The following is a 22,027-nucleotide window of genomic DNA, read 5'->3' as shown; positions in this document are numbered from 1 at the left end:
CTGGCAGCCCTGTTTGGAGCAATTTGAAGCTGGTTTCCATCTTTCTTTGCTGCAGATGACCATATAACTGGACAGTGCTCTAAGTGTGATAGGACCAGGGATTGACCATATAACTGGACAGTGCTCTAAGTGTGATAGGACCAGGGATTGACCATATAACTGGACAGTGCTCTAAGTGTGATAGGACCAGGGATTGACCATATAACTGGACAGTACTTTAAGTATGATAGAACCAGCGATTGAATAACCTGATTGAGTGCTAGATGTTACAAACTCGGAACATTTTCTTGTAACAGTACTTCCCTTACCCATCTTAATAACAATATTATATGTGTTCTGACCATGATAAAGCTGCGTCCAACATGACAACTAGTAGTTTCGTTTTTTTCCACTTGCTTTACATGCGTTCTCTTCATCGACAAATTCAATTGGGGTTCATCAGCAAGCATATATCTTGAACCAAATACAATACATTTAGTTTTAGAAATGTTCAACACCTTATTTGTTCATATCAACCCACTCAGACACCATTCTTAGTTCACTGCTCAGTACATCTGTTAGCTCATGAACATTCTGATGCTGTGCTATACATTGTAGTCATCAGCATACATGCCCACTCTTGCTTTGTTCATTACTGAAGTTAAATCATCAACTTCCTTGAGGAACACCACAGTGTATATCTTTACTGTTTGAAAAGCTACCATTTAAAGAACACTTTTTGCCTTCTCCTGGATAGATAACTTTCCATCCATTTTAGAGCTGCAGACTTAACCATAACATTCTATTAACAGTTCGTGATCAATTACATCAAAATCAGCACTAAAATCAACACTGCACCAACTAACTTCCTGTCATTCATACTCCTTAACCAATCAGCTCTCATTTGTGTTAAAGCCGTACTCGTAGAATGCCCGTCTTTGTATGCATTCTGAAAAAACGTTTTCAGAACATTACATGAGAAATAATTCTTGATTCAACACAGGCAGCAAGCAAGTCGACGACTAGGACCAGTTAATGCAGATGTTTTATCCTTAGGTAGTGGAATAACCTTTGACTCTTTCCAGACTTCTGGGCACACCCCATACATCAAGCACTTATTAAAAATATGAGCGATTGGTGTAGATCTTTGTTTAGCTGTAACTCTAAGCAATTTGGCATCAAGATAATGGATACCAGGTGACTTGTCAACCAAAAGAAACGGCATCCTTTCTACCTCTTCCCTTTCTACTTGGTGAAATTCAAACATACATTGCCTCTCCTTCATGATACAATCTTTTATTAGGGTATATGACATCGAGCCATCAGTTGAAATCATAGCATTCCTCAACTTGTCCACTTTCCCTATAAAATATTAATTTAAGTAGTTTGGGATGTTGTGTGGTTTTGTAATAAATATACCCTCTGATTCAACTTTCAATGTTCTCCACAGTTTCTTTCCCATCATCCTTTACTTCATCAATGTTGTGCTGATATAACCCCTTCTCCTTTCCTTTGTTTAGCTTGGTCACAAGATTTCTTCATTTACAATAACTTTACTTATCAAACAGAGTGCCCGATTTATCTGCTACTTTTTTGGCATCATAACGTTGAATCATTAAATTAGGGTTAGACACAGGATGTAGCATGTGGGCTGATAGGGTTAGATACAGGATGTAGCATGTGGGCTGATAGGGTTAGACACAGGATGTAGCATGTGGGCTGAATAGGTGCAGACTGTAGACTATTGTCCGTTTTGGATTAGTCTAACGCCAGGTTTGGTTCAGTGTACCTAAAGAGCCCGTTCTACTGTATTTAGAGACTGAAATGTAGCCAATATCTGAACATGCGGTACTGCATGTTGTGTGCTTAAGGCATCACAGTAGCTTTCCGCTTGGTGAAATGAATTCTTCCCATTGCTCTTCAATGGCTCAGTCAGTACATGGTACTGTTGTGTAGAATCTCTGTCTAGACTATTGTCAGTTTCAGAGCTCATGGTATAGTGTCTGAAATGTATTTCTGGATGGGCGGTATACTACCAGTTTACTATATGTACTTTGAGCACCACAGTGGCTGCTTCCATGGTACAATGAAACCTTGCCATTGCTCTTCATCAGCTCAGTCAGAATATGGAACTGTTTTGTAGGAGTATTAGAACCACACAGGACTCATATAGCAACCCCTTGTAACATTTATTGTTGATGGGAGTTGATGGTCTGCATTACCCAGCCTCATTTATTGTTGATGGGAGTCGTGGTCTTCATTCCCCAGCCTCATTTATTGTTGATGGGAGTTGATGGTCTGCATTCCCCAGCCTCATTTATTGTTGATGGGAGTTGATGGTCTTCATTCCCCAGCCTCATTTATTGTTGACGGGAGTTGATGGTCTGCATTCCCCAGCCTCATTTATTGTTGATGGGAGTCGTGGTCTTCATTCCCCAGCCTCATTTATTGTTGATGGGAGTTGATGGTCTGCATTCCCCAGCCTCATTTATTGTTGATGGGAGTCGTGGTCTTCATTCCCCAGCCTCATTTATTGTTGATGGGAGTTGATGGTCTGCATTCCCCAGCCTCATTTATTGTTGATGGGAGTTGATGGTCTTCATTCCCCAGCCTCATTTATTGTTGATGGGAGTTGATGGTCTGCATTCCCCAGCCAAAGTTGATGGTCTGCATTTTTTATTGATGGGAGTTGATGGTCTGCATTCCCCAGCCTCATTTATCGTTGATGGGAGTTGATGGTCTGCATTCCCCAGCCTCATTTATTGTTGATGGGAGTTGATGGTCTGCATTCCCCAGCCTCATTTATTGTTGATGGGAGTTGATGGTCTGCATTCCCAGCCTCATTTATTGTTGATGGGAGTTGATGGTCTGCATTCCCCAGCCTCATTTATTGTTGATGGGAGTCGTGGTCTTCATTCCCCAGCCTCATTTATTGTTGATGGGAGTTGATGGTCTGCATTCCCCAGCCTCATTTATCGTTGATGGGAGTTGATGGTCTGCATTCCCCAGCCTCATTTATCGTTGATGGGAGTTGATGGTCTGCATTCCCCAGCCTCATTTATTGTTGATGGGAGTTGATGGTCTGCATTCCCCAGCCTCATTTATCGTTGATGGGAGTTGTGGTCTGCATTCCCAAGCCTCATTTATTGTTGATGGGAGTTGATGGTCTGCATTCCCCAGCCTCATTTATTGTTGATGGGAGTCGTGGTCTTCATTCCCCAGCCTCATTTATTGTTGATGGGAGTTGATGGTCTGCATTCCCCAGCCAAATTTTTTATTGATGGGAGTTGATGGTCTTCATTCCCCAGCCTCATTTATTGTTGATGGGAGTTGATGGTCTGCATTCCCCAGCCTCATTTATCGTTGATGGGAGTTGATGGTCTGCATTCCCCAGCCTCATTTATTGTTGATGGAAGTTGTGGTCTGCATTCCCCAGCCTCATTTATTGTTGATGGGAGTTGATGGTCTGCATTCCCCAGCCTCATTTATTGTTGATGGGAGTTGATGGTCTGCATTCCCCAGCCTCATTTATTGTTGATGGGAGTCGTGGTCTTCATTCCCCAGCCTCATTTATTGTTGATGGGAGTTGATGGTCTGCATTCCCCAGCCTCATTTATCGTTGATGGGAGTTGATGGTCTGCATTCCCCAGCCTCATTTATCGTTGATGGGAGTTGATGGTCTGCATTCCCCAGCCTCATTTATTGTTGATGGGAGTCGTGGTCTGCATTCCCAAGTCTCATTTATTGTGTTCTCCGGGCACGCAACATTTCAAAGTTTTCAAACATTTTTGTTCAGGCAAGTGGTGTATTGTTAGTGGTTATCTTTGACTCAGGGAAACATCAAAATGCTTTCAAATTCAAAACATGTTTTTTTCTTCAACAATGATTTGAGGGGAAAGGAAAGAAACAAATATTTTCCATCAAGGGCAATATTTAGAGCTAGATCCAGCTATATTTACCAGGGGCAATATTTAGAGCTAGATCCAGCTATATTTACCAGGGGCAATATTTAGAGCTAGATCCAGCTATATTTAGAACTAGATCCAGCTATATTTACCAGGGGCAATATTTAGAACTAGATCCAGCTATATTTACCAGGGGCAATATTTAGTACTAGATCCAGCTATATTTACCAGGGGCAATATTTAGAGCTAGATCCAGCTATATTTACCAGGGGCAATATTTAGAACTAGATCCAGCTATATTTACCAGGGGCAATATTTAGAGCTAGATCCAGCTATATTTACCAGGGGCAATATTTAGACTCTAGATCCAGCTATATTTAACCAGGGGCAATATTTAGGGCTAGATCAGCTAGAATTACCAGGGGCAATATTTAATGCTCGATACAGCTAGATTTACCAGGGCAATATTTAAGGCTCGATAAAGCTCGAATTACAAGGGGCAACATTTAGGGCTAGATCAGACAGAATTACCAGGTGGGTCACCTGTGATACTGGTCAGTGTTTGAAGTCCATCCATGTCGGAGGACATCGGTGTTACGCTCGTCAATGGAAGGATCGGACCAAGGTGCAGCGTGGTAGGCGTACATCTTCTTTATTAAATGAACACAGGAAAGAAAAAAATGCAAACGAACCGTAAAGCTTAGTAGGGCTAAACAGCACAGTACCAAAACAAGTTCCCACAAACAACAGGTGTGAAAAGGCTGCCTAAATATGATCCCCAATCAGAGACAACGATAGACAGCTGCCTCTGATTGGGAACCATACCGGCCAACAAAGAAATAGAAAACATAGATTGCCCACACTAGTCACACCCTGACCTAACCAAAATGGAGAATAAAAGGGCTCTCTAAGGTCAGGGCGTGACAATCGGACATCGAGAGATGATGTGGAAACCAACCACTATTGGCAACAGTGAGCACTGTTACCTTCAAGATGGTTTTAGGGTCAGCTGCCTCTGACCCTAACCCAAAACCAGTGATAGAAACTTGGTTGTGATATTTTTGTTTTAAGCCTATCCAAAACCTTAAGCCTTACATTAACCATTCTGAGTTCATCCCTAACCTTAACCTTAACCTTAACCTTAACATGTTGGAGTTAATGCCTAACCTTAACCTGTTGGAGTTCATGCCTAACCTTAACCTTAACCTTAACCTGTTGGAGTTAATGCCTAACCTTAACCTGTTGGAGTTAATGCCTAACCTTAACCGTAACATGTTGGAGTTAATGCCTAACCTTAACCTTAATCTTAACATGTTGGAGTTAATGCCTAACGTTAACCTGTTGGAGTTAATGCCTAACCTTAATCTTAACATGTTGGAGTTAATGCCTAACCTTAACCTTAACCTTAATCTTAACATGTTGGAGTTAATGCCTAACCTTAACCTTAACATGTTGGAGTTAATGCCTAACCATAACCTTAATCTTAACATGTTGGAGTTAATGCCTAACCTTAACCTTAATCTTAACATGGAGTTAATGCCTAACCATAATCTTAAGTATTTTGAATTTGACGTTTGGAACATCTTTGAAATTTGATGTTTGAGAATTGGATGAACATCTAATTGTGATGTGAGACCTTGTCGAGAATTACACACATGTTAAGTATAGTTCTGTCCATCAATGTAGGTAGTGAAATTGTTGCTGCAGAGTGTATAAAAATACTGGGACTGGAACTATTATGTATAACTCTGGCTAATTAAGAAGTGAGTTGCAGTGAAATTATGCTACATGCTGTTGTATAGTGAAATATTTACATTTTGTACAATACTGAGAGGGAAGCGAGAGATTCAGGGAGAGAGAGAGAAAGAAGAGAGCGAGTTGTTTTATATATTTTCATCTCCCTCTCTCCTCCTCCACCTGTGAGGCCCTACTCGGCATGTGGCTCTGGGCTGACATTGGCAGGGTGCATTGTGGGAACCCATCTGGTGGCAGGCATGACAGGAGAGAACCTGCTAATTAGATCCTTCTGTAGAGGGGCGGGGTCACCAGCAGTCCCCAGCAGCACTCCCCAGCTGTCATTAAACACATTGGAAGGGAGGGAGGGAGGGAGGGAGGGAGGGAGGGGGAGGGAGGGAGGGGGAGGGAGGGAGGGAGGGAGGGAGGGAGGGAGGGAGGGAGGGAGGGAGGGAGGGAGGGAGGGAGGGAGGGAGGGAGGGAGGGAGGGAGGGAGGGAGGGAGGGAGGGAGGGAGGGAGGGAGGGAGAGAGAGAGAGAGAGAGAGAGAGAGAGAGAGAGAGGTGCATTGGGGATGTAGGCCTAATGAACAGGTTGAGGAGGGAGGAGGGGGAAAGAGATAAAGTGATGCACAGGGATGTAATGAAAAGGGTTGGGTAGGAAGGGAGGTGGGGAGGGGGAAAGATACAGGGACTCACAGGGGATATGCTGCTCTAATTCCTCCCTTTATGTAGAGAATTAGAAAATCCATTCTGTTAGAACTGTGGTACACCTGTATGGAACGTTACAATGGAGCTTCAACCAACGTCCGGGTTAAATAGTGGATGGATGTCAGAGGGACTGTGAACACTATCTACTGTTTCCATGAACTTGATGTCTGATGATGGATATCTGGTATGTGTTGTTGAAATACCTTCTCAACAGAGGAAGCTGGTGGGAGGAGCTATAGGAGGACAGGCTCATTGTAATGGCTGGAATGGAATAAATGGAACGTGTCAAACATGTGGTTTCATACCGTTCCATTCATTCCATTTCAGCTATTACAATGAGCCCGTTCTCCTATAGCTCCTCCCACCAGCCGCCACTGCATCTCAACCACCACTGTGTACCATAACAGTAGATGTAATCTAATTGCTAATCCTCATAGCAGAATGACAGTTTGTTTCTGCTTCAGCGAGCTAGTCATTAACACAGCTGAATGTAAAATAGCTGAAGAACGAGATCAGCATCAGTACCCTAGCAGAGTTGCGCCAGTCATTGTTGTTGCAGCTATGTATCCAGTTTCACCATCTTCCTCTCCTGTACCTGTCTGAACCTACTACACCTACATGTTGTGCCTTGGGGTGAAGTGGTTGGGATTTGGAGAAGGGATGGCAACCTAAACACACAACACCCAGTTTCTGGGGGAATTCTTGAGTGGGAACGAGGTCCAATGACTGCTGCTGAGTGTGTGTGTGTGTGTGTGTGTGTGTGTGTGTGTGTGTGTGAGTGTGTGTGTGTGTGTGTGTGTGTGTGTGTGTGTGTGTGTGTGTGTGTGTGTGTGTGTGTGTGTGTGTGTGTGTGTGTGTGTGTGTGTGTGTGTGTTTCTCCTCTCACCCCCTGTAAGCTTCTGCTAAGTCTAATTATATCCTATGTAAATGTAGCATTGCCACAATAAACCGTTAGCATGGGGATTGTGAACCAGCTCCAGGTCAAGGTAAAGACATCTCACCCCAGGCCATTAGTATGCTAGCAGGGTGTTGAAAGGGCAATTCCACCATACATTCCTCTGGAACCAAACACCTGCAGGATCTGAGAAAGAGAGAGAGAGAGGGGGGGAGGGAGGGGGGGGGGAAAGAGGAGGGAGGGAGGGATGGGGAGAGAGAGAGGGAGAGAGAGAGAGAGGGGAGAAAGGGGGAGAGAGGGGGAGAGAGAGAGAGAGAGAGAGAGAGAGAGAGAGAGAGAGAGAGAGAGAGAGGGATGGGAGAGGGGGGAGAGGGGGACAGAGAGAGAGAGAGAGAGAGAGATAGAGGGGGATGGGGGAGGGGGACAGAGGGGGGGAGAGAGAGAGAGAGAGAGAGAGAGAGAGGGGAGAGGGGGGGGGGGAGGGGGACAGGGGACAGAGAGAGAGAGAGAGAGAGAGAGAGAGAGAGAGAGAGAGAAAGAGAGGGGCAAAAAGGGAATTGTAATGTTTTTATTGTTTTGAAACTTCTGTATGTGTAATGTTTACTGTACATTTTTATTGTTTATTTCACTTTTGTATATTATCTACCTCACTTGCTTTGGCAATGTTAACATATGTTTCCCATGCCAATAAAGCCCCTTGAATTGAATTGAATTTTATTTAATTGAGAGAGAGAGAGAGAGCGCAAGAGAGAGAGAGAAAGAACTGCCTGTTTATTGCATCTTACTGGGTCCTGTCATCACCTTTCCCATGCCTACTGATAGGCTAGGTGGAATGTATCCCCTCCCAAAAAGACAGCCCAAGGGACTTCATGTCAATCTTAAAGGGTGGGATAGGTATAAGAAATACAGTAATAGCCACCAGCACCTTGCCCACTGATGGGGGAATATTACTATATATCTTACAGTATGTTGACATTACACCTCTACAATCCTCCCGGGACTGGTGGGTAGCTGTACACAGCTATTCTATGCTTCTATCTTTGCACACAAGTGACTTGAAAGACACATCCCATCCAATCAAATGCCATAGAGCGAGTGCCATCGGCCATAGTGATGCATTTCCGCCTCGACTGTAATGAGCCAACTAACCCTCTGCCTGGCATTCCAAATGATCTCCCTGAAGGAGTTCAAACAATAAATATTGAAATCCAAATGTTTTTTTTTTTTACCTTTATTTTAATAGGCAAGTCAGTTAAGAACAAATTCTTATTTTCAATGACAGCCAAGGAACAGTGGGTTAACTGCCTGTCCAGGGGCAGAAAGACAGCTCGGGGATTTGAACATGAAACCTTTCGGTTACTAATCCAAAACTCTAACCAGTAGGCTACCCTGCTGAAGCTTTTATCTTGCTGCCTTGTGACTATTGCAGATTATTCAAGTATCACTTCTGCACAAACAGACTGATCAGAAACATTCAGATATGAGGCAGTGGCATTAACTATAGTCAACTGAATTGAGCTCAAGGTAAATAATCATGTGTGCATCCATATAGGCGGAAAGGGAAGAATAACATTATTTTAAGAATCATTTTGAACCCATTGAGAATGTGTGACGCATGTGATGCCACACAAGCCCTGTGCCACTGCCAACCCCACGTGACTTGGATCAGCATTTTCATCATAAGCATAAACAAAGAGTCAACATCTCACTGTACAGCAGTGAGATCATTTCTTATTTTCGGAAAAGACATTTGCAAAAATCCGCGTGCTCCTCTCTTTTTCATGTAGGATGCGTGTGAACTTGGTTACTTAGTAACTCTCACATCTATTGGCTTTCCCGAATATGGAGCCGGGACCGCGCAGCGCTCTGTTAGAGCTCGTGTGTGTGGTGGAGCGACCTCACGAAGAGGCAAGGGAAGATCGTCAAACGTACAGCGCTGACGGAGGAGTCTAGCCGAGGAGAAAACGGAGGAAAAAAATATTAAAATATGAACGGACTGAAACTGCTGAAAAATCTTTACGTTGGGAAATGTAATTCTGAAACGAATCCAAGTAATACACTATAAGGATATCTGCAAGGACTATTTACAACTGAAAGTAAAGTGCACAGAAATATTGTCTCCAGCTTTTTTCTGAAGAAAATACCGGGAATGGAATGGGGGAATTTGCATCTCTCCAAGGCAGGTGAGTCACAGGCAACACTTGAATATTAAGAGCTAGTATTCTGTTTTTCTAAAACATTTTCATGGTGACATTTGGCTAAAATTACTGCTAATGTAGCTATAAAATGCATCTCAGTAGCCTATTTGATTATATGCATGGAATATTTTACTTTGCAGTGAGACACTGATGTTTTCTATTCAGCCGGTGCTGAAGCTTGACATGGTGTCCGGTGATGCGCGTGCCTTTTAATTTGAGTGTCGAGGACAGAGAGAGAGATAGAGAGAGAGCTAAGTGTAATTTGAGCTCAAAGTTAAATGTCTGTTTGTGTTGGGCAGTCTGGTCTCATGCATTGGGATCCTTTATTCTTGTGCAGGGAACGAAATCACATGGTTGAGTATCTCTGGTGTCGGTTAGTGATGGTGAAATTGAGTACTTGTTACTTGAGATATGGTCTGCCTGTCGCTGGCCTCTCCGTGCCCTGCGTTACTGGGGTGCTTGACCATCGGCTGTGATTGAGAATTCTATGCGCTAAGCTCAGCGAAGCTCCTGTGGTTACTGAATGTTCACATAACAAAACATTCACAAAATTATAAGGCCATAAATGTGGGTGCCAGAGGAGAGAGGAGTCTTTCTCTTGGTATAGGCATAACGCTACTGCAAGTGAATCTCTCTGGTTGAAATGGGCGCGTGTCCAGACCTGCTGTATCCGATTTCAGTTGCCCCAATATGATGGTCCAGAAGTTCTGACTAGATTCATAGATTTTTGGGCTGTTGTTGTATCGATCAAAGTCAAGTCATGCGTAAAATATACCCCTATTTGTTTTCGAGACGTTTATGTATTATAATTACAGGTGGGCCTGTTAATCATGCTATATCAACGATAATATTCACGGATGTTATGATGTTGTTGTTACTATCCTAGGCTACTGTTCATTGCTAGTGTTTTATTGAGTTAAAAAAAAAGGTTGTTACACAGTTATTACATAGTTGTTAATACCTTCCAGTGTTTAGTAAATGATTATGTGAGTCCACCTGTCTACGTCTCCATATGCCCAATAAAACGATGCCGCTTTGCTCTAGTGCTCTGCTCGTTTCGTGTTATAGGCTACTCAAATCATGCATTTTCATGGTTTCTTTTTTGTGACGAAGGAAATATCGAAAATCAAAACGACCTATTTTACTGTGAGAAAGCGTTTCTGTCATGGAGTTGTAGGGCTATAAAATTGGCATCTTTTAACATTCAAACCGGCTGGTTTCCACGGAATGTTTTTCTCGTTGCGTTTTTCTTTATTTTCCCGGACGTTTAGCAGCGGAGTAAAATGGTTTCATTGTAGTCTTCTAGGAGATGAAGGAAGAAATAACTTACAGAGCTGAATTGCAATGGGGAGAGGAGATACATACAGACAAGGAGTTGTCATGGTGATTCGGTGAATAATTGTTTCCCCTAAAACCAAGACATTTGTATGAAATTCCCCTTCCTATTCCCGCTTATTCTTACCTTTGAATATAGCCTATAGCGCAAAGGAGCAATTAGCCACATTATTGCATAGAAGCTTTTGATGTTGGACGCCTCTTACATGTTTTAATTGATGTTCTGTCTCCCAATATACATTTCCTTCCCTTATGATCCTTTGCATGTAACTTTGACACCATATTGTACTGTGTCTATTTCGATTTGACGTGTGTGCTTTCAGTATAATGTAATGGATTAGGCATGCTACTAATGTTCATTCTCCCCCTGTCCCCTTCTCCATTCCCCCTGTCCCCTTCTCCATTCCCCCTGTCCCCTTCTCCATTCCCCCTGTCCCCTTCTCCATTCCCCCTGTCCCCTTCTCCATTCTCCCTGTCCCCTTCTCCATTCTCCCTGTCCCCTTCTCCATGCTCCCTGTCCCCTTCTCCATTCTATCTGTCCCCTTCTCCATTCCCCCTGTCCCCTTCTCCATTCTCCCTGTCCCCTTCTCCATTCTCCCTGTCCCCTTCTCCATTCTCCCTGTCCCCTTCTCCATTCTCCCTGTCCCCTTCTCCATTCTCCCTGTCCCCTTCTCCATTCTCCCTGTCCCCTTCTCCATTCTCTCTGTCCCCTTCTCCATTCCCTGTCCCCCTGTCCCCTTCTCCATTCTCCCTGTCCCCTTCTCCATTCTCCCTGTCCCCTTCTCCATTCCCCCTGTCCCCTTCTCCATTCTCCCTGTCCCCTTCTCCATTCTCCCTGTCCCCTTCTCCATTCTCCCTGTCCCCTTCTCCATTCTCCCTGTCCCCTTCTCCATTTTCCCTGTCCCCTTCTCCATTCTCCCTGTCCCCTTCTCCATTCTCCCTGTCCCCTTCTCCATTCTCCCTGTCCCCTTCTCCATTCTCCCTGTCCCCTTCTCCATTCTCCCTGTCCCCTTCTCCATTCTCCCTGTCCCCTTCTCCATTCCTATTCCCGTCCCGTAGCCTAAACGGGTCTTTTCCCAGTTGCTTGCTGTTTCAAATCCGATTCTCCTACTAATATAATATGGGTTGTTTTTTTTCTCCCATGCACCAGTCATGATGACAACATTATTCATATTCAGAGAAAAGGGCCCACGTTAGTTTTTAATTCATATAGTTATGATGACATCACTCATTGCCAGAAATAATGTGAAAGACACAGCAATATAAAGGCTTGTAGTTAAAGAGTTTTTATGAAATAATTCATATATGTGGTCATCAAATAATAGTCAAATATGTTATATTAAGTATTTTATTATGTCACACACACACACAGAGAGAGAGAGAGAGACAGAGAGAGACAGAGAGAGAGAGACAGAGAGAGAGACAGAGAGAGACAGAGAGAGAGACAGAGAGACAGAGATAGAGAGACAGAGAAACAGAGAGAGAGAGACAGAGAGAGAGACAGAGAGAGAGAGAGACACACACAGACAGAGAGAGAGAGAGACAGAGAGAGAGAGACAGAGAGAGAGAGAGAGAGAGACACAGACAGAGAGAGAGACAGAGAGAGAGAGAGAGAGAGAGAGAGACAGAGAGAGAGAGAGAGAGGATAACTTCTTCACTGCATGTTTATTAAGGTCCTGTCATCACCTTTACCATGCCCACTGATTGAAAGCCTGGCAGAAAACAAGATGTTTATAGTGTGTCTCACAGCATTGTATAACTAGTGGTGGAGTCAGACTCTTGAACAATGGAGTGTATGATTGGGAAGCAAGTCTATTGGGAAGCTAGTCTATTGGGAAGCTAGTCTTTCCCCAAAAGTTGTCGCTATGTGTTTCATAATTTTCCTTCAATTCGCATGAGGCTGAATGTATCTCACAGGAGAAAGCATCCTAGCGAGCGAAACAGCGCCCCTCTGTCTCAGTATGTGTAGCCCATCTATCTGATGCTGTCTGGTCAAAAAGAGTATGACATTGTAACATTGAATGCGAGGAAAGCCATTGAGCATTTGGCCTCCCTTAATATTTGTATTTTATTTTTTTACACTAATTTTTTATTTCGAAAACACACAAAGAACATGTACCATACATACACAGAGCGGAGTTACATTCACATGTTAAGAGTACATTTTTGCTGTATAGAGGAAATATTTCAGGAGTCTGAATAAGTACACAGTTTCGATTAAGGCACACAAAAACAACAGAAACAAACAAAACGCCCAGAAAGGACAGAATAAGACCTGCACGGTGTGTCAGGAACTCTGACCAGCCCTTGATCATTTTTTAAATAACATAAAATAATTGAATTGTTGCATCTCTTTGTGTTGTTGTTCTCCGGTGTCTAGCTAGCTAAAATTGGCCCTTTCCTAAAGTAGCCATAGATGACGATTTGGACTTTTTTAAACTTAATTCTCTGTACTGGCCAATAATTATAACGACGATTCTGATCCAACCATTAATTCACACATTGTTGTGCCCTTGGCCTGAGAGGATGGAAGTTCAATATGTAGCTAGATGTAGAAGGCTAATGTTAACTAGCTAACGTTGCCCATGAAAGGAAGTTAAGCTAGAAAGCAAGCATTTTAGCCAGGTAGCCTAGAACAACAAAACTAAACGTGTGTCCTGTATGAATGAGTGATAGACCGTTTCATCAACATGAAAGAGAGGAGGATGGCATTGGAGTTTCTCTACAGATAGGGTGAATCAACATGTTATTTATACTTGCACGAACATACACACACACACACACACACACACACACACACACACACACACACACACACACACACACACACACACACACACACACACACACACACACACACACACACACACACACACACACACACACACACACACACACACACACACACACACACACACACACACACAACACAAACACAAACAACACACAACACACATGATGCACACACACACACAGAAATCAGAGCCATGGACCAGCCAAATCATATTTAGCTTACGTTGATTGGACCAAATAGTTTTTGGTATCTTTTAGTTGTCACTGTATTAAGCGTTGTTGATTTGATGATGTTGAAATGGTGCTGCAGTAGTGGAGGCAGCTCCTGTTTTCTCTGCGACTTGAGTTAACTCTCTGTGGTTCTAAATCAATAGTTGTTTTGTGGTCTGAAATATGTGGGCAACAATAGCTTGCTTGACCCTGCTGTAGGTCATGTAACTGTTGTGTGGACTTCACCAGACAGATGTTGCTCTCTGGTTTTGTGCTGAAACAAAGGTGTGGTTGAATGTATTCTGCAACTGTGTCTTCTTATTGTCCCGGCATTCGGTCTACTGTATATATGAGGGTGGCAAAGCATATGGACTAACAGATTATAGAGCAAACAACGCAATTATCACAACACAAAGGTTGTTATATATATTTTTGGGGGGGGGCTTGCCTTCCCCAGTGATTTTACCAACACACTGCTACGAGTGGATTCTGGGTTGTCTCCTCCAAGCCTGCTGGAGTAGCTTCTGCCAGGTTCATGTTCAGAGGCTCCTGGTGAAGCTGCTGCCAGGTTCCTGTTTAGAGGCTCTTGGTGAAGCTGCTGCCAGGTTAATGTTTAGAGGCTCCTGGTGAAGCTGCTGCCAGGTTCCTGTTTAGAGGCTCTTGGTGAAGCTGCTGCCAGGTTCATGTTTAGAGGCTCCTGGTGAAGCTGCTGCCAGGTTCCTGTTTAGAGGCTCTTGGTGAAGCTGCTGCCAGGTTCATGTTTAGAGGCTCCTGGTGAAGCTGCTGCCAGGTTCCTGTTTAGAGGCTCTTGGTGAAGCTGCTGCCAGGTTCATGTTTAGAGGCTCCTGGTGAAGCTGCTGCCAGGCTCCTGTTTAGAGGCTCCTGGTGAAGCTGCTGCCAGGTTCATGTTTAGAGGCTCCTGGTGAAGCTGCTGCCAGGCTCCTGTTTAGAGGCTCCTGGTGAAGCTGCTGCCAGGTTCCTGTTTAGAGGCTCCTGGTGAAGCTGCTGCCAGGTTCATGTTTAGAGGCTCCTGGTGAAGCTGCTGCCAGGCTCCTGTTTAGAGGCTCCTGGTGAAGCTGCTGCCAGGTTCCTGTTTAGAGGCTCCTGGTGAAGCTGCTGCCAGGTTCCTGTTTAGAGGCTCTAGTCATGTCAAGAGATGGAATGACGTGATTAAATGAATAGTAGTGGCTTATGTATTGGTTGTGTGTGGGGGGATTGAGTGTTTGTGTGTATGTGTGTGTGTGTGTGTGTGTGTGTATGTGTGGGTGTGTGTTTGTATGAATTATGTTTATGTATATGTAGCTAGATTGTCATAGCAGCTTAAGCAGAGGTTGGTTGTATAACATTCTTCATGCGTTGGTTTGAGGTTTGGTCAGGAACAGGAGTAGGAACTACAGTTGAAGATTACGTACATGTTAGCCAAATACATTTAAACTCATTTTTTCACAATTTCTGACATTTAAACCTAGTAAAAAGTCCCTGTCTTAGGTCAGTTAGGATCATCACTTTATTTTAAGAATGTGAAATGTCAGAATAATAGTAGAGAAAATTATTTATTTCAGCTTTTATTTCTTTCATCACATTCCCAGTGGGTCAGAAGTTTACATACACTCAATTAGTATTTGGTAGCATTGCCTTTAAATTGATTAACTTGGGTCAAAAGTTTTGGGGAGCCTTCCACAAGCTTCCCACAATAAGTTGGGTGAATTTTGGCCCATTCCTCCTGACAGAGCTGGTGTAACTGAGTCAGGTTTGTAGGCCTCCTTGCTCGCACATGCTTTTTCAGTTCTGCCCACACATTTTCTATAGGATTGAGGTCAGGGCTTAGTGATGGCCACTCCAATACCTTGACTTTGTTGTCCTTCAGCCATTTTGCCACAACTTTGGAAGTATGCTTGGGGTCATTGTCCATTTGAAAGACCCATTTGCGACCAAGCTTTAACTTCCTGACTGATATTTTGGGATGTTGCTTCAATATATGAACATAATTTTCCTCCTCATGAAGCCATCTATTTTGTGAAATGCACCAGTCCCTCCTGCAGCAAAGCACCCCACAACATGATGCTGCCACCCCCGTGCTTCACGTTTGGGATGGTGTTCTTCGGCTTGCAAGCCTCCCCCTTTTTCCTCCGAACATAACGATGGTCATCATTGCCAAACCGTTCTATTTTTGTTTCATCAGACCAGAGGACATTTCTCCAAAAGTATGATCTTTGTCCCCATGTGCAGTTACAAACTGTAGTCTGGCTTTTTTATGACGGTTTTGGAGCAGTAGCTTCTTCCTTGCTGAGCGGCCTTTCAGGTTATGTCGATATAGAACTCGTTTTACTGTGGATATAGATGCTTTTGTACCTGTTTCCTCCAGCATCTTCACAAGGTCCTTTGCTGTTGTTCTGGGATTGATTTGCACTTTTCGCACCAAAGTACATTCATCTCTAGGAGACAGAACACGTCTCCTTCCTGAGCGGTATGACGGCTGCATGGTCCCATGGTGTTTATACTTGTGAACTATTGTTTGTACAGATGAACGTGGTACTTTCAGGTGTTTTGAAATTGCTCCCGAGGATGAACCAGAATTGTGGAGGTCTACAAAAAAAATGTCTGAGTTCTTGGCTGATTTCTTTTGATTTTCCCATGATGTCAAGCAAAGAGGCACTGAGTTTGAAGGTAGGCCTTGAATGTAGGCCACAGGTACACCTCCAAGTGACTCAAATGATGTCAATTATCCTATCAGAAGCTTCTAAAGCCATGACATCATGTTCTGGAATTTTCCAAGCTGTTTTAAGGCACAGTCAACATAGTGTATGTAAACTTCTGACCTACTGGAATTGTGATACAGTGAATTATAAGTGAAATAATCTGTCTGTTAACAATTGTTGGAAAAATTACTTGTGTCATGCACAAAGTAGATGTCCTAACTGACTTGCCAAAGCTATAGTTTGTTAATTAACAAGACATTTGTGGAGTGATTGAAAAACTAGTTTTAATGACTCCAGCCTAAATGTATGTAAACTTCTGACTTCAACTGTACACTCTCCCTGACACCATCTGGCTGACCTTGTGTGAAAATATCTCTTATATCGATGTTAACTAAAGGCTCCGAGAACTCAGGCCTTACATACTACCCTCAAGACAAACCTACCAGTGTCCTGGTCAACACTTGTTTTTCCGTTGATGGACAGAAAACAACAACAACATCATCTTTAAGCAAACCAGACCCTTCCACTTCACAGTGAAGCAGTAACTATAGGTACGATACGAAGCTTTGATGACTGACGGATCCTATAATAAATGACTTTCTGAGATGTCTCGGGCCTTAGTATCAAACAGGTTGCACTGTCATGAAGTCTCTTTTTCATATGTCACTTTTCTCAACCCACTGCCTCCCGATCTGTCCACAGTTGGAAAAGAGAAGATGGGAGCCAATCATTTAGAGAGATAATTCAATCTTTAACTCATTGCCACCTAAAATGTAAATGATGTCAGTCCTCCAAAATGTTTAATCACGCACGCACACACACACGCACACACACACACACACACACACACACACACACACACACACACACACACACACACACACACACACACACACACACACACACACACACACACACACACACACACACACACACACACACACACACACACACCCCTGAGAGCTAGCTGATGAGACAAGAAGAAGTCAAATCCGTTACAGATAAGTCAAATTGGTGAAGAGGTGGCCTGGGGATCTGTTCTTTAATCCTCCTAGTTAAATTGGTGAAGAGGTGGCCTGGGGTTCTGTTCTTTAATCCTCCTAGTCAAATTGGTGAAGAGGTGGCCTGGGGTTCTGTCCTTTAATCCTCCTAGTCAAATTGGTGAAGAGGTGGCCTGGGGATCTGTTCTTTAATCCTCCTAGTTAAATTGGTGAAGAGGTGGCCTGGGGTTCTGTTCTTTAATCCTCCTAGTTAAATTGGTGAAGAGGTGGCCTGGGGTTCTGTTCTTTAATCCTCCTAGTTAAATTGGTGAAGAGGTGACCTGGGGTTCTGTTCTTTAATCCTCCTAGTTAAATTGGTGTATATGAAGAGGTGGCCTGGGGATCTGTTCTTTAATCCTCCTAGTTAAATTGGTGTATATGAAGAGGTGGCCTGGGGTTCTGTTCTTTAATCCTCCTAGTTAAATTGGTGAAGAGGTGGCCTGGGGTTCTGTTCTTTAATCCTCCTAGTTAAATTGGTGAAGAGGTGGCCTGGGGTTCTGTTCTTTAATCCTCCTAGTTAAATTGGTGTATATGAAGAGGTGGCCTGGGGTTCTGTTCTTTAATCCTCCTAGTTAAATTGGTGTATATGAAGAGGTGGCCTGGGGATCTGTTCTTTAATCCTCCTAGTTAAATGGTTGTATATGAAGAGGTGGCCTGGGGATCTGTTCTTTAATCCTCCTAGTTAAATTGGTGAAGAGGTGGCCTAGGGATCTGTTCTTTAATCCTCCTAGTTAAATTGGTGTATATGAAGAGGTGGCCTGGGGATCTGTTCTTTAATCCTCCCATCCAATGCTATGGGAACACCCTGAATAAGGAAGAATTCAACCTTGGTGCGGCTCATTTTCTGTGGGAGAATAGAAGAGTACATTTACACTCATTGTCAAACCTTATATATGATGAAATATTACCTTTCTAAGTATGTGAATACCTATACTGTATACCCAGGACATACAGTATATACACATAGTCGTGTTTCTAATCTAAAATAAAATAACCGTATCTCTTTACTATATATTGCTCATCATTATCAACTAACTGTGAGATTTTATATCCATGCGCCACTACATTTTTAAATGGGAGATTATTTGTTTATTATCAAAATCAATAAAGAGATATAAATAAATAAATAGACATATTAACAAGCTGTATTGAACCTTTTCCCCATTGGGGCCTTGCCTCCAGGCTCAAATAAAGTGGTCTGTAATATGTCTCAAGTCTGCTAACATGGTAAATTGGGAATAATATTATTCATTTCATATTGACCAAGATTAAAGAACATCTTGACTGGTAGGATTTCATGTCAAGCACCAGTAGCTACTGAACAAGACTTTTCTATAAGTTATCCTTCTCTGTTGTAAACAGATGTCACAGATGTCTCTCTCCTTCTCTGTTGTAAACAGATGTCACAGAGTATGTCTCTCTCCTTCTCTGTTGTAAACAGATGTCACAGAGTATGTCTCTCTCCTTCTCTGTTGTAAACAGATGTCACAGATGTCTCTCTCCTTCTCTGTTGTAAACAGATGTCACAGATGTCTCTCTCCTTCTCTGTTGTAAACAGATGTCACAGAAGTATGTCTCTCTCCTTCTCTGTTGTAAACAGATGTCACAGATGTCTCTCTCCTTCTCTGTTGTAAACAGATGTCACAGATGTCTCTCTCCTTCTCTGTTGTAAACAGATGTCACAGAGTATGTCTCTCTCCTTCTCTGTTGGAAACAGATGTCACAGATGTCTCTCTCCTTCTCTGTTGTAAACAGATGTCACAGATGTCTCTCTCCTTCTCTGTTGTAAACAGATGTCACAGAGATGTCTCTCTCCTTCTCTGTTGTAAACAGATGTGACAAGTATGTCTCTCTCCTTCTCTGTTGTAAACAGATGTCACAGAGTATGTCTCTCTCCTTCTCTGTTGTAAACAGATGTCACAGATGTCTCTCTCCTTCTCTGTTGTAAACAGATGTCACAGAGTATGTCTCTCTCCTTCTCTGTTGTAAACAGATGTCACAGAGTATGTCTCTCTCCTTCTCTGTTGTAAACAGATGTCACAGAGTATGTCTCTCTCCTTCTCTGTTGTAAACAGATGTCACAGATGTCTCTCTCCTTCTCTGTTGTAAACAGATGTCACAGAGTATGTCTCTCTCCTTCTCTGTTGTAAACAGATGTCACAGATGTCTCTCTCCTTCTCTGTTGTAAACAGATGTCACAGAGTATGTCTCTCTCCTTCTCTGTTGTAAACAGATGTCACAGAGTATGTCTCTCTCCTTCTCTGTTGTAAACAGATGTCACAGAGTATGTCTCTCTCCTTCTCTGTTGTAAACAGATGTCACAGATGTCTCTCTCCTTCTCTGTTGTAAACAGATGTCACAGAGTATGTCTCTCTCCTTCTCTGCTGTAAACAGATGTCACAGAGTATGTCTCTCTCCTTCTCTGTTGTAAACAGATGTCACAGATGTCTCTCTCCTTCTCTGTTGTAAACAGATGTCACAGAGTATGTCTCTCTCCTTCTCTGTTGTAAACAGATGTCACAGAGTATGTCTCTCTCCTTCTCTGTTGTAAACAGATGTCACAGAGTATGTCTCTCTCCTTCTCTGTTGTAAACAGATGTCACAGATGTCTCTCTCCTTCTCTGTTGTAAACAGATGTCACAGAGTATGTCTCTCTCCTTCTCTGTTGTAAACAGATGTCACAGATGTCTCTCTCCTTCTCTGTTGTAAACAGATGTCACAGATGTCTCTCTCCTTCTCTGTTGTAAACAGATGTCACAGAGTATGTCTCTCTCCTTCTCTGTTGTAAACAGATGTCACAGATGTCTCTCTCCTTCTCTGTTGTAAACAGATGTCACAGATGTCTCTCTCCTTCTCTGTTGTAAACAGATGTCACAGATGTCTCTCTCCTTCTCTGTTGTAAACAGATGTCACAGATGTCTCTCTCCTTCTCTGTTGTAAACAGATGTCACAGAGTATGTCTCTCTCCTTCTCTGTTGTAAACAGATGTCACAGATGTCTCTCTCCTTCTCTGTTGGAAACAGATGTCACAGATGTCTCTCTCCTTCTCTGTTGTAAACAGATGTCACAGATGTCTCTCTCCTTCTCTGTTGTAAACAGATGTCACAGATGTCTCTCTCCTTCTCTGTTGTAAACAGATGTCACAGAGTATGTCTCTCTCCTTCTCTGTTGTAAACAGATGTCACAGAGTATGTCTCTCCCTTCTCTGTTGTAAACAGATGTCACAGAGTATGTCTCTCTCCTTCTCTGTTGTAAACAGATGTCACAGATGTCTCTCTCCTTCTCTGTTGTAAACAGATGTCACAGAGTATGTCTCTCTCCTTCTCTGTTGTAAACAGATGTCACAGAGTATGTCTCTCTCCTTCTCTGTTGTAAACAGATGTCACAGAGTATGTCTCTCTCCTTCTCTGTTGTAAACAGATGTCACAGAGTATGTCTCTCTCCTTCTCTGTTGTAAACAGATGTCACAGAGTATGTCTCTCTCCTTCTCTGTTGTAAACAGATGTCACAGATGTCTCTCTCCTTCTCTGTTGTAAACAGATGTCACAGATGTCTCTCTCCTTCTCTGTTGTAAACAGATGTCACAGAGTATGTCTCTCTCCTTCTCTGTTGTAAACAGATGTCACAGAGTATGTCTCTCTCCTTCTCTGTTGTAAACAGATGTCACAGAGTATGTCTCTCTCCTTCTCTGTTGTAAACAGATGTCACAGATGTCTCTCTCCTTCTCTGTTGTAAACAGATGTCACAGAGTATGTCTCTCTCCTTCTCTGTTGTAAACAGATGTCACAGAGTATGTCTCTCTCCTTCTCTGTTGTAAACAGATGTCACAGAGTATGTCTCTCTCCTTCTCTGTTGTAAACAGATGTCACAGATGTCTCTCTCCTTCTCTGTTGGAAACAGATGTCACAGATGTCTCTCTCCTTCTCTGTTGGAAACAGATGTCACAGATGTCTCTCTCCTTCTCTGTTGGAAACAGATGTCACAGATGTCTCTCTCCTTCTCTGTTGGAAACAGATGTCACAGATGTCTCTCTCCTTCTCTGTTGGAAACAGATGTCACAGATGTCTCTCTCCTTCTCTGTTGTAAACAGATGTCACAGATGTCTCTCTCCTTCTCTGTTGGAAACAGATGTCACAGATGTCTCTCTCCTTCTCTGTTGGAAACAGATGTCACAGATGTCTCTCTCCTTCTCTGTTGGAAACAGATGTCACAGATGTCTCTCTCCTTCTCTGTTGTAAACAGATGTCACAGAGTATGTCTCTCTCCTTCTCTGTTGTAAACAGATGTCACAGAGTATGTCTCTCTCCTTCTCTGTTGTAAACAGATGTCACAGAGTATGTCTCTCTCCTTCTCTGTTGTAAACAGATGTCACAGAGTATGTCTCTCTCCTTCTCTGTTGTAAACAGATGTCACAGAGTATGTCTCTCTCCTTCTCTGTTGTAAACAGATGTCACAGAGTATGTCTCTCTCCTTCTCTGTTGGAAACAGATGTCACAGATGTCTCTCTCCTTCTCTGTTGGAAACAGATGT

The 22,027-nt window shown here is 43.0% G+C and overlaps 1 protein-coding gene across 1 annotated transcript in view; it reads left to right on the top strand.

Annotated features, from left to right (window-relative positions):
* The first annotated feature begins 9,048 nt into the window (after positions 1-9,048).
* LOC112239049 (neuroligin-3) overlaps positions 9,049-22,027 on the top strand; it is a 438,413-nt gene continuing 425,434 nt past the window's right edge. Inside the window, 1 exon segment of the mRNA XM_042326036.1 lies at positions 9,049-9,405. The gene's annotated coding sequence lies outside the window, so the exon portion shown is untranslated.

This window comes from Oncorhynchus tshawytscha, linkage group LG08 (genome assembly GCF_018296145.1).
Source record: "Oncorhynchus tshawytscha isolate Ot180627B linkage group LG08, Otsh_v2.0, whole genome shotgun sequence".
NCBI classification, from domain to species: Eukaryota; Metazoa; Chordata; class Actinopteri; order Salmoniformes; family Salmonidae; genus Oncorhynchus; species Oncorhynchus tshawytscha.
Note: the sequence above shows the minus strand (reverse complement) of the source record. Positions and strands in the feature narration are given on the sequence as shown.